The sequence below is a fragment of the Oncorhynchus mykiss genome, chromosome 15 (assembly GCF_057628025.1).
Source record: "Oncorhynchus mykiss isolate SJ-2025 chromosome 15, ASM5762802v1, whole genome shotgun sequence".
Lineage (NCBI taxonomy): Eukaryota > Metazoa > Chordata > Actinopteri > Salmoniformes > Salmonidae > Oncorhynchus > Oncorhynchus mykiss.
Window position 1 is genome coordinate 15202501 of NC_143036.1, and position 9880 is coordinate 15212380.

Genomic DNA, 9880 nt, shown 5'->3' on the forward strand with positions numbered 1-9880 from the left:
GGTCCTCTCAGCACACTGGTCCTCCCAGCACTGGTCCTCTCGGCACACTGTTCCTCCCAGCACACTGGACCTCTCAGCACACTGGTCCTCTCAGCACACTGGAGCACATCTGAGCAAGGGCTCTCTGGCTGCCTCCTGATGGTACCTCAGGCCCAGCACACCTGAGCTGAACTACAAGTACTGCATCTGCCAGTTGACCAGGAAGGGACCTGCTCCACCTGTGTTATACTGTACACAGGGGGCAGGAGACATGAATGGAGGGGATGGGAGCGAAATTCAAACCATAAAAATGACTGCTACAATACTGATGATTCAGAGATGGAAAAAATACTTTTAAATTTGGACAAATGATGAAAAGGAAATTAAAATAAGTGTTCTGCGCATCTATATGGCACAGGATCTGGACACAATGTACAGCCATCAAAAATAACCTGAATGTCCTCTCATGGTTTGCTCTTGTCTAATGTGATCTTTGTTTCAGGAAACCAGGGATTATACTCTGTCCTGGGTTTGGTGTTTCAGACATTTGTTGGATCAAATATAACGCTAGTTTAACTGGTGACATATGAAGAAAGACCTTCACTAATACTCAGCTACACAGATCAGACCACAGTCACAATCCTCCGTTTGATGATGCCTGGAACAGTGTAATGACCAATCATCTATACTGGCTACCAGAGGCCACTTATTCCGACGTCATGTGTCAATCAACACCACAGGGTCTTGCCTCAGTGGATATGAGTCGACAACTCCTAACGCAATCACAGATACAGCATGCCTCCCAAATGGCCCCCTCTTCCCTTTATAGTGGACTACTTTTGACCAGACTTAGGGTGCCATTTCTTACACACTACTCCAGGTGATGACTCACAGCTATTACTGTAGCAAGGGTCATGACTTAACTGTCATTTGTTCAAATAGTCACTGAGGTTATCGGGCCCTTATATATTCAGAGCAGCAGTATTTACTGTTACTAGTGACATCGTCCACCCCTCTTCCAACAGTCACCCACCACTGCATGCGTGTCAACGTTATCAGGCTGTTTTATATTTCAGTCGCTTAAAGGCTCCGTCCGTCTGAATCACTAGGAAGACCTTATATATCTGTGGATGTGGAGATGTTTGGATCGCTGTTGGAGTCGTTTAAATCGATGTCAACACTTATGGATCACAGAGGAAGCATTTTCAAAATGCTTTTTTGGTGCCACTGTAAAATAAATTGATAAGGCTTCAGAGCAAAGGTGTCAAACTAATTTATCCCTGGGGGATTCAGTCTTCAACGAGGTCCGGAGGGCTTCGTCTGTTTATTTGGTTATATTTCCTTGCCCTCAAAATCTGCAAAACATGGTCCTCTATCCATCGTTTATTTCTGATGCTCCCTAACTGTCTAGCTTTCATTTCAGTGATTAACAGCGACCTGGGCTTTGTGGTGCCAGCGAATCGGACACGGGTGTGAATGGCGAAGTGGGCGGGGCTGTAACGGATAGGAAAAGTTTCTCTGTGTTGTGGTAAATAAAAGCTAAATGAAGCATTTCTCATGGGCTGCTTGTCATCTGTACACACACACACACACACACACACACCCACACACACACACACACACACACACACACACACACACACACACACACACACACACAGAAAAAGAGAAAGAGAGATGTTTGGATCACTGAAAAGATTTGGCAGGGGCCCTCAAATCCTCAAAAGGTTCTACAGCTGCATCATTGAGAGCATCTTGACTTGCTGCATCACCGCTTGCTATGGAAACTGCTTGGCATCTGACCACTACAGAGCGTAGTGTGTACGACCCAGTACATCACTTGGGCCGAGCTCCCTGCCATCCAGAACTTCTATACCAGGCAGTGTCAGAGGAAGGCCCTAAAAATGGTCAACGACTCAGTCAGACTGTTCTCTCTGCTACCGCATGGCAAGCGGTACCGATGCACCTAGTCTGAAACAAACAGGACCCCGAACAGCTTCTTCCCGCAAGCCATAAGACGGATAAACAGTTAGTCTGGGTAGCTTTTTGGTTAATTATTTAACTGTCTGCATTGACCCTTTTTACACTAACTCTTTTTGACTCATCACATACCATGCTGCTACTGTTGATTATCTGTCCCTTTATTCCTAGTTATATGTACCTATCTACCTCAATGGCCTCGTACCCCTGCACATCCACTCCTATGGTCAAGTTATTGTTAATCATTGTGTTTTTATTATTTTGTGTTATTACTTTTCTATCCTTTCTCTCTGCATCGTTGGGAAGTAAGCATTTCACTGTTAGTCTACAACTGTTGTTTATGAACCTTGTGAAGAATAAAATTAGACTTGATGTGCGTGTGGAGGGAGATCGTGAGCGGTATGTGTAGTATGGAGAAGCAGCTTGGGTTCTGGGGCAGTATCACAGCTGGACCCCAGCTGAGCCCTGCCAGAACCACAGAAACATGTAGAGAGATAGAAAAGAGGGCTGAAGATACAAAAGGAGAGGAAATATGAACGGAGCTAAATATATTTACAAAGACAAAGACAAAAGGAAGGAGAGAGCAAGAGAGAGAGAGAGAAAGAGAAAGGAGAGAGAAAGAGAGAGAGAGAGGCTAGCAGGGGATAGATGGAGTTTGGAGCCAGTCAGTCAGGTGTGTCTCAGTGGAAAGAACACCAGTGACACTCGCTCCACTTAGAGAGATGTGCGCCTGTTCCCCAACCACAAACCACACATCACCTCACACCTCAGACTAATTGTGTACCTGTTCCCTAACCACAACCCACACATCACCTCACACCTCAGACTAATTGTGTACCTGTTCCCTAACCACAACCCACACATCACCTCACACCTCCACTTAGAGAGATGTGAACCTGTTCCCCAACCACAACCCACACATCACCTCACACCTCCACTTAGAGAGATGTGAACCTGTTCCCCAACCACAACCCACACATCACCTCACACCTCCACTTAGATCTGCACCTGTTTCCCAACCACAACCCACACATCACCTCACACCTCCACTTAGAGAGATGTGAACCTGTTCCCCAACCACAACCCACACATCACCTCACACCTCCACTTAGATCTGCACCTGTTCCCCAACCACAACCCACACATCACCTCACACCTCCACTTAGAGAGATGTGAACCTGTTCCCCAACCACAACCCACACATCACCTCACACCTCCACTTAGATCTGCACCTGTTCCCCAACCACAACCCACACATCACCTCAAACCTCCCCTTAGAGAGATATGCACCTGTTCCCCAACCACAACCCACATATCACCTCACACCTCCACTTAGATCTGCACCTGTTCCCCAACCACAACCCACACATCACCTCACACCTCCACTTAGAGAGATGTGCACCTGTTCCCCAACCACAACCCACACATCACCTCACACCTCCACTTAGAGAGATGTGCACCTGTTCACCAACCACAACCCACACATCACCTCACACCTCCACTTAGATCTGCACCTGTTCCCCAACCACAACCCACACATCACCTCACACCTCCACTTAGAGAGATCTGCACCTGTTCCCCAACCACAACCCACACATCACCTCACAACTCAGACTAATTGTGTACCTGTTCCCTAATCACAACCCACATATCACCTCACACCTCAGACTAATTGTGTACCTCTGTGTGTTTGTGCGTGCATGTGTGCGTCCAGGAGTGAGAGAGGGGGAGAGAGAGAGCATAAAGCATATTGATGTAATAGAGAGGATGAGACACAAACACTACTATGTGTTTGTGTATACATATGCATATTGATATTTGCATATGGATATCTGCATGATGATATCTACATATTGATATCTGCATGTTATCTGTATACTGATATCTGCATATTGATATCTACATATTGATATCTGCTTGTTATCTGTATATCTGCATATTGATATCTACATATTGATTTCTGCATGTTATCTGTATACTGATATCTGCATATTGATATCTACATATTGATATCTGCTTGTTATCTGTATATCTGCATATTGATATCTACATATTGATTTCTGCATGTTATCTGTATACTGATATCTGCATATTGATATCTACATATTGATATCTACATGTTTATATCTGCATTTTTATCTGTATACTGATATCTGCATGTTGATATCTGCATATTGATATCTCCATGTTATCTGTATACTGATATCTGCATATTGATATCTCCATGTTATCTGTATACTGATATCTACATATTGATATCTGCATGTTATCTGTATACTGATATCTACATATTGATATCTGCATGTTATCTGTATACTGATATCTGCATATTGATATCTCCATGTTATCTGTATACTGATATCTGCATATTGATATCTGCATGTTATCTGTATACTGATATCTGCATGTTGATATCTGCATATTGATATCTCCATGTTATCTGTATACTGATATCTGCATATTGATATCTCCATGTTATCTGTATACTGATATCTACATCTGCATGGTGAACAGAATGGCCCCGGAAGGGACGGCTGACATTTTACGGGCTCCTAACCAATTGTGCTATTTTCTGTGTTTTTTCGCATTGTAACTTATTTTGTACATAATGTTGCTGCTACCTAATCTTATGACCGAAAAGAGGTTCTGGATATCAGAACATCGATTACTCACCTCAAACTGGACAAAGATGTTTTATTTAATGAGTCTTATGCAAAGGATATACTGTTCCTCCCGAACTAGGCCCAAATCGCCGACATTCACCTGAAGAAAAGACGGAGATACAGGGGGGGCAGATCCAGGTGCCTTGTGAGAATTCATAGGTGAGTGGGTAACCCGCCTCTACCATTCATTCCATTGGGCAACTTGCAATCACTGGAGAATAAACTGGATGAGCCCCTATCCTACCAACGGGACATTAAAAACTGTAATATCTTGTTTCTCTGATAATATACAGTTGACTGGGTTTTCCATGCATCAGCAGGACAGAACAGCTACGTCCGGTAAGATGAAGGGTGGTGGTGTGTGTCTATTTGTCAATAACAGTTGGTGTGCGATGTCTAAAATTAAGGAATTCTTGAGGTATTGCTCGCCTGAGGTAGAGTACCTCCTGATAAGCTGGAGACCACACTATCTCCAAAGAGTTTTCATCTATATTTTTTGTATCCGTCTATTTACCACCACAAACCAATGCTGACACCAAGACCACACTAAACAAGCTGTAGAAGGCCAAAAGCAAACAGGAAAATACACATCCAGAAGAGGCGCTCCTAGTGGCCGGGGACTTTAATGCAGGCAAACTAAAATCCGTTTCTACCAGCATGTCACATGTGCAACCAGAGGAAAACAAATTCTAGACCACCTTTACTCCACACACAGAGACGCATACAAAGCTCACGCTCCATTTGACAAATCTGACCATAATTATATCCTCCTGATTCCTGCTTACACGCAAAAACTAAAGCAGGAAGTGCCAGTGACTCATCTCAATACAGAAATGGTCAGATTAAGTGGATGCTACGCTACAGGACTGTTTTGCTAGCACAGACTGGAATGTGTTCCGGGATTCATCCAATTGTATTGAAGAGTATACCACCTCAGTCAAAGGCTTCATCAATAAATGCATCGACGATGTCCCCACAGTGACCATACGTGCATATTCCAACCACACATCTGCCATGCTGATCCTCAACATGGGGGACACTCAGGGGTGCATGCTTAGTTCCCTCCTGTACTCTCTGTTCACCCACGTCTGCGTGGCCAAGCATGGCAGATGTGTGGTATACTTCCGGCGCCGACAGAGATGGCCGCCTCGCTTCGCGTTCCTAGGAAACTATGCAGTTTTTTGTTTTTTTACGTGTTATTTCTTACATTGGTACCCCAGGTCATCTTAGGTTTCATTACATACAGTCGAGAAGAACTCATCTTGCCTATGCCGCTCTGTACCATCACTCATTCATATATCTTTATGTACATATTCTTTATCCCTTTACACTTGTGTGTATAAGGTAGTAGTTGTGGAATTGTTAGCTAGATTACTCGTTGGTTATTACTGCATTGTCGGAACTAGAAGCACAAGCATTTCGCTACACTCGCATTAACATCTGCTAACCATGTGTATGTGACAAATAAAATTTGATTTGACTCCAACATCATCATTAAGTTTGCTGATGACACAACAGTGGCCAGATCACCGACAACAATAAGACAACCTATAGGGAGGAGGTCAGAGACCTGGCCGTGTGGTGCCAGGACAGCAACCTCTCCCTCAACGTGATCAAGAAAAAGGAGCTGATCGTGGACTACAGGAAAAGGAGGGCTGAACATGGCCCCCATTCACATCGACAGAGCTGTAGTGGAGCGGGTCGAGAGTCTGAAGTTCCTTATTGTCCACATCACCAATAAAGTATCACGGTCCAAACACACCAAGACAGTCATGAAGAGGGCACGACAATGCCTTTTCCCCCTCGGGAGACTGAAAAGATTTGTCATGGTTCCCCAAATCCTCAAAAAGTTCCTACAGCTGCACCATTGAGAGCATGGTTATTGGTTGCATCACCGCCTGGTATGGCAACTACTCGGCCCCCAACTGTAAGGCGCTACGGAGGGTAGTGTGTACGTCCCAGTACATCACTGGGGCCAAGCTTCCTACCAACCAAGACTCCAGTCACCCTAGTCATAGACTGTTCTCTCTGCTACTGCATGGAAAGCAGTACTAGAGCACCAAGTCTAGGTCCAAAAGGCTCCTTAACAGCTCCTACCCCAAAGCCATCAGACTGCTGAACAAATAATCAAATGGAGACCCCCCCCCAACTTGCACCCCCGCACATTGACTCAGTACTGGAATCCCCTGTACATAGCCTTGATATTGTTTTTTTATTGTGTCACTTTTTTTAAACTTTTGTTTATTTGGTAAATATTTTCCAAACTCAATTTTCTTAAAACTGGATTGTAAGCATTTCAAAGTAAAGTCTACACCTGATGTATTAAGTGTGTGTGTGACAAATCAAATTTGATTTGGTATTGATATCTGCATGTTGATATCTGAATATTGATATCTGCATGTTGATTTCTGAATATTGATATCTGCATGTTGATTTCTGAATATTGATATCTGCATTCTGCAACATGTGCTGCCATCATGTGTGGAAAATATGGTGTGTGTGTGTGTGTGTGCTTCTCTCTCCATTTCTACTGACTGAGTGTTTCTACTGACTGAGTGTTTGTTCAGACTCCTGGGTGTTCTGGTGTTCTCCTGTAGTTCTAACTTTACTGTGTGAAGTGTCCCACGTTCCACGCTGTATAGACTTAGGCTAAAGCTGTGTAGACTGGGCCAGCTATGTAGACACTCACACACACCCCTTCCCCTCCGCCTCTCTCTCTCTCCTTCCCATTCCACCTGTCTCTTTCCCTTTCCTCTTCTGTTTCCCTCCCTCTGCTCTCGCTTCTCTTCTTTCTTCTTCACATTCTCTCTATCTCGCTCTCTCTATCACCTAACAAAAACTCAGAGCCTTGACAAACTGTGTGTGTGTGTGTGTGTTAGCATCCTACCCTAGGCAGATAAATAAAGCTGAAGGACAGTTATGGCACCTCTAATGGTGATTAAAGGAATGCAGGTGTGGGATAACATGTATTCCTTTGCATTTCACTGTGTCCCTCTCTCCACTCACTAGCTCTCACTGTTTCCTCCCACCACTGCCACAGAGCAGTCACACGCACGCACGCACACACACACACCCATACTGTGTGTTCTTCATACATACAGACACATTCTCAATAAAACAGTCACACAGTTAACGTAAATTGTGTCTGCATATAAAGTATGTGCACATTTCTGGCATAATTGCGTGAGACGAGGATTACTGTCCCAGAGATTCCTCTTTGATGATTGTAACAGAATAGAAACAGAGCAGTGGACTGGGAACCATTGCATGCCTATATACGGCTTTGAATAGAGTAAATGTTCTTCTAAGTTCTCGCACACAGCTATATTTACAGTAACAGATGGGGGATGTAAACCTCACTACTCAGCTTCACATATACGTTCAGTGTACATAGTCACTGCACTCTACAAAGTTTGGCACTAGACAGACCAAAATGGCGGACCTTCAGTAAAAAAGCGGAACTTTAAAAAAACAAAAACAAATTAGTATGCTGGAGCTGCTCCATGTTCGTAACCATGGCATGGTAACCATAGCGCTGTTGCCGTGGCGCTGTGCTGTGATCATGGTGCTGTTGTGCAGCAGTAGTGTGGCCGTGACTAGACTAGGGTTATCTACAGTGGCAGTCAGTGCTATCCTGCTGGGAGCCCTCTAGCTATGTACATCATTACATGCTCTATCACTGTGGAATGCTTATACACCCTCTTCCCCCATTAACCCATGAAATGCATTCCCCCCTCCTCCATCTCTCCCCCCTCCCCCTCCATCTCCCTTTAGTGTGTGTAGTTTACTGTATTTATACTTTGAATATCGCTTTTCAACATTAAAAGTTCATATCACTAGAGGACGTCTTTAAAGATCCAATGCAGACGTTTTTCTCTCAATATCAAATCATTTCTGGGTAACAATTAAGTACCTTACTGTGATTGTTTTCAATGAAAATAGTAAAAAAAAATAAACAAAAACAGCTTTCTTAGCAGAGGGCAATTTCTCAAGCAATAATTTTACTTGGACTGTCTGAGAGTGGTCTGAGTGAGGAGGGGAAAATGGAAAAATAGCTGTTAATTTGGTCTATTAACTAACTTGTTGCATGGTGATGTCACCAGACAGGCCAAAACTCCATCCCATCAAAACAGGCTGAAATTTCAGATAGTCTTTTCAAACAGCTCTCATACTAAAAGGGCATTATCATAATTTTCACAATTTCACAGTATTATTCAAACCAGTGTTATTCCAAAACACAGGAAAATCACATTTGACTGCACTGGGCCTTTAAAGTAGCTGTATATCCACCTCTAGTAGAGATTAGAGGACCCAGAGAATTACAGCAGAATAGAACCTTGTGTTTATCATCTGTAGGCCCAGGTCACAGCCAGGAAGCTGCCTGCCACTGCACACTCAACGACAGGAGGGACAGAGGAGGGAGATAGAGGGGGAGCAAGAGGAGTGATAGATTAACAAAACTCCAACAATTTATCCCAAAATGTGTGAGAAAAAGGTAAGGGCAAATCAGCCTTCCCACTGGGCACAAACTGGTTGAATCAACATTTCAATGTCAATTGTCAACGTATAGTGACGTGGAATCTACATGGAAATGACTTTGGATTTGAAAAAAGTAATTAACTGTTGTTTTGAGGGGGAAATTTCAACAACAGGATTATATCATCAATGTAAACAAATATCAACATAGACAACCCCTATATGAAATAGGTTCAATTTGTACCGTCTGATCTTCAACGTTATATCCACTATCAGAAAAAAACTATAGACTGGGCAGCACCTCCTACTGGAGAGTTGATCATCTACAGCTCTTCTCCTATTCAGGGTTTAACCAAGCTCAGCCCTGTTTAGCTTTGATATTTGTCACTGACTACTACCAACATGTTATCATGAGAATGATTATTGAAAGATCTCTTAATAATGAAATATATTCACTGTTGCTATCGAAGTCATTCCAAATGGTAGGTTTAACTTCATTGGGATAGGGGGCAGCATTTTCACATTTGGATGAAAAGTGTGCCCAGAGTAAACTCCCTGCTACTCAGTCCCAGATGCTAATATATGCATATTATTATTCGTATTGGATAGAAAACACTTGGAAGTTTCGAAAACTGTTTGAATGATGTCTGTGAGTATAATAGAATTCATATGGCAGGACAAAACCTGAGAAAAAAAACAACCAGGAAGTGGGAAATCTGAGGTTTTGTAGTTTTTCAACTCAGCCCTATTGAAGTTACAGTGAGATATTGGTCATCTTGCAC

General features: G+C 43.3%; 1 protein-coding gene across 4 annotated transcripts in view; it reads left to right on the top strand.

Annotated features, from left to right (window-relative positions):
• LOC110490825 (dopamine receptor D3-like) overlaps positions 1-1532 on the top strand; it is a 43045-nt gene extending 41513 nt beyond the window's left edge. For 3 of the 4 annotated variants that reach the window (XM_036943840.2, XM_090199350.1, XM_090199351.1), the window contains one exon: positions 1-1532. This exon is cut by the window's left edge and continues 867 nt beyond it. The gene's annotated coding sequence lies outside the window, so the exon portion shown is untranslated. The other variant, XM_090199352.1, reaches the window with a different exon arrangement.
• Positions 1533-9880: the final 8348 nt, after the last annotated feature.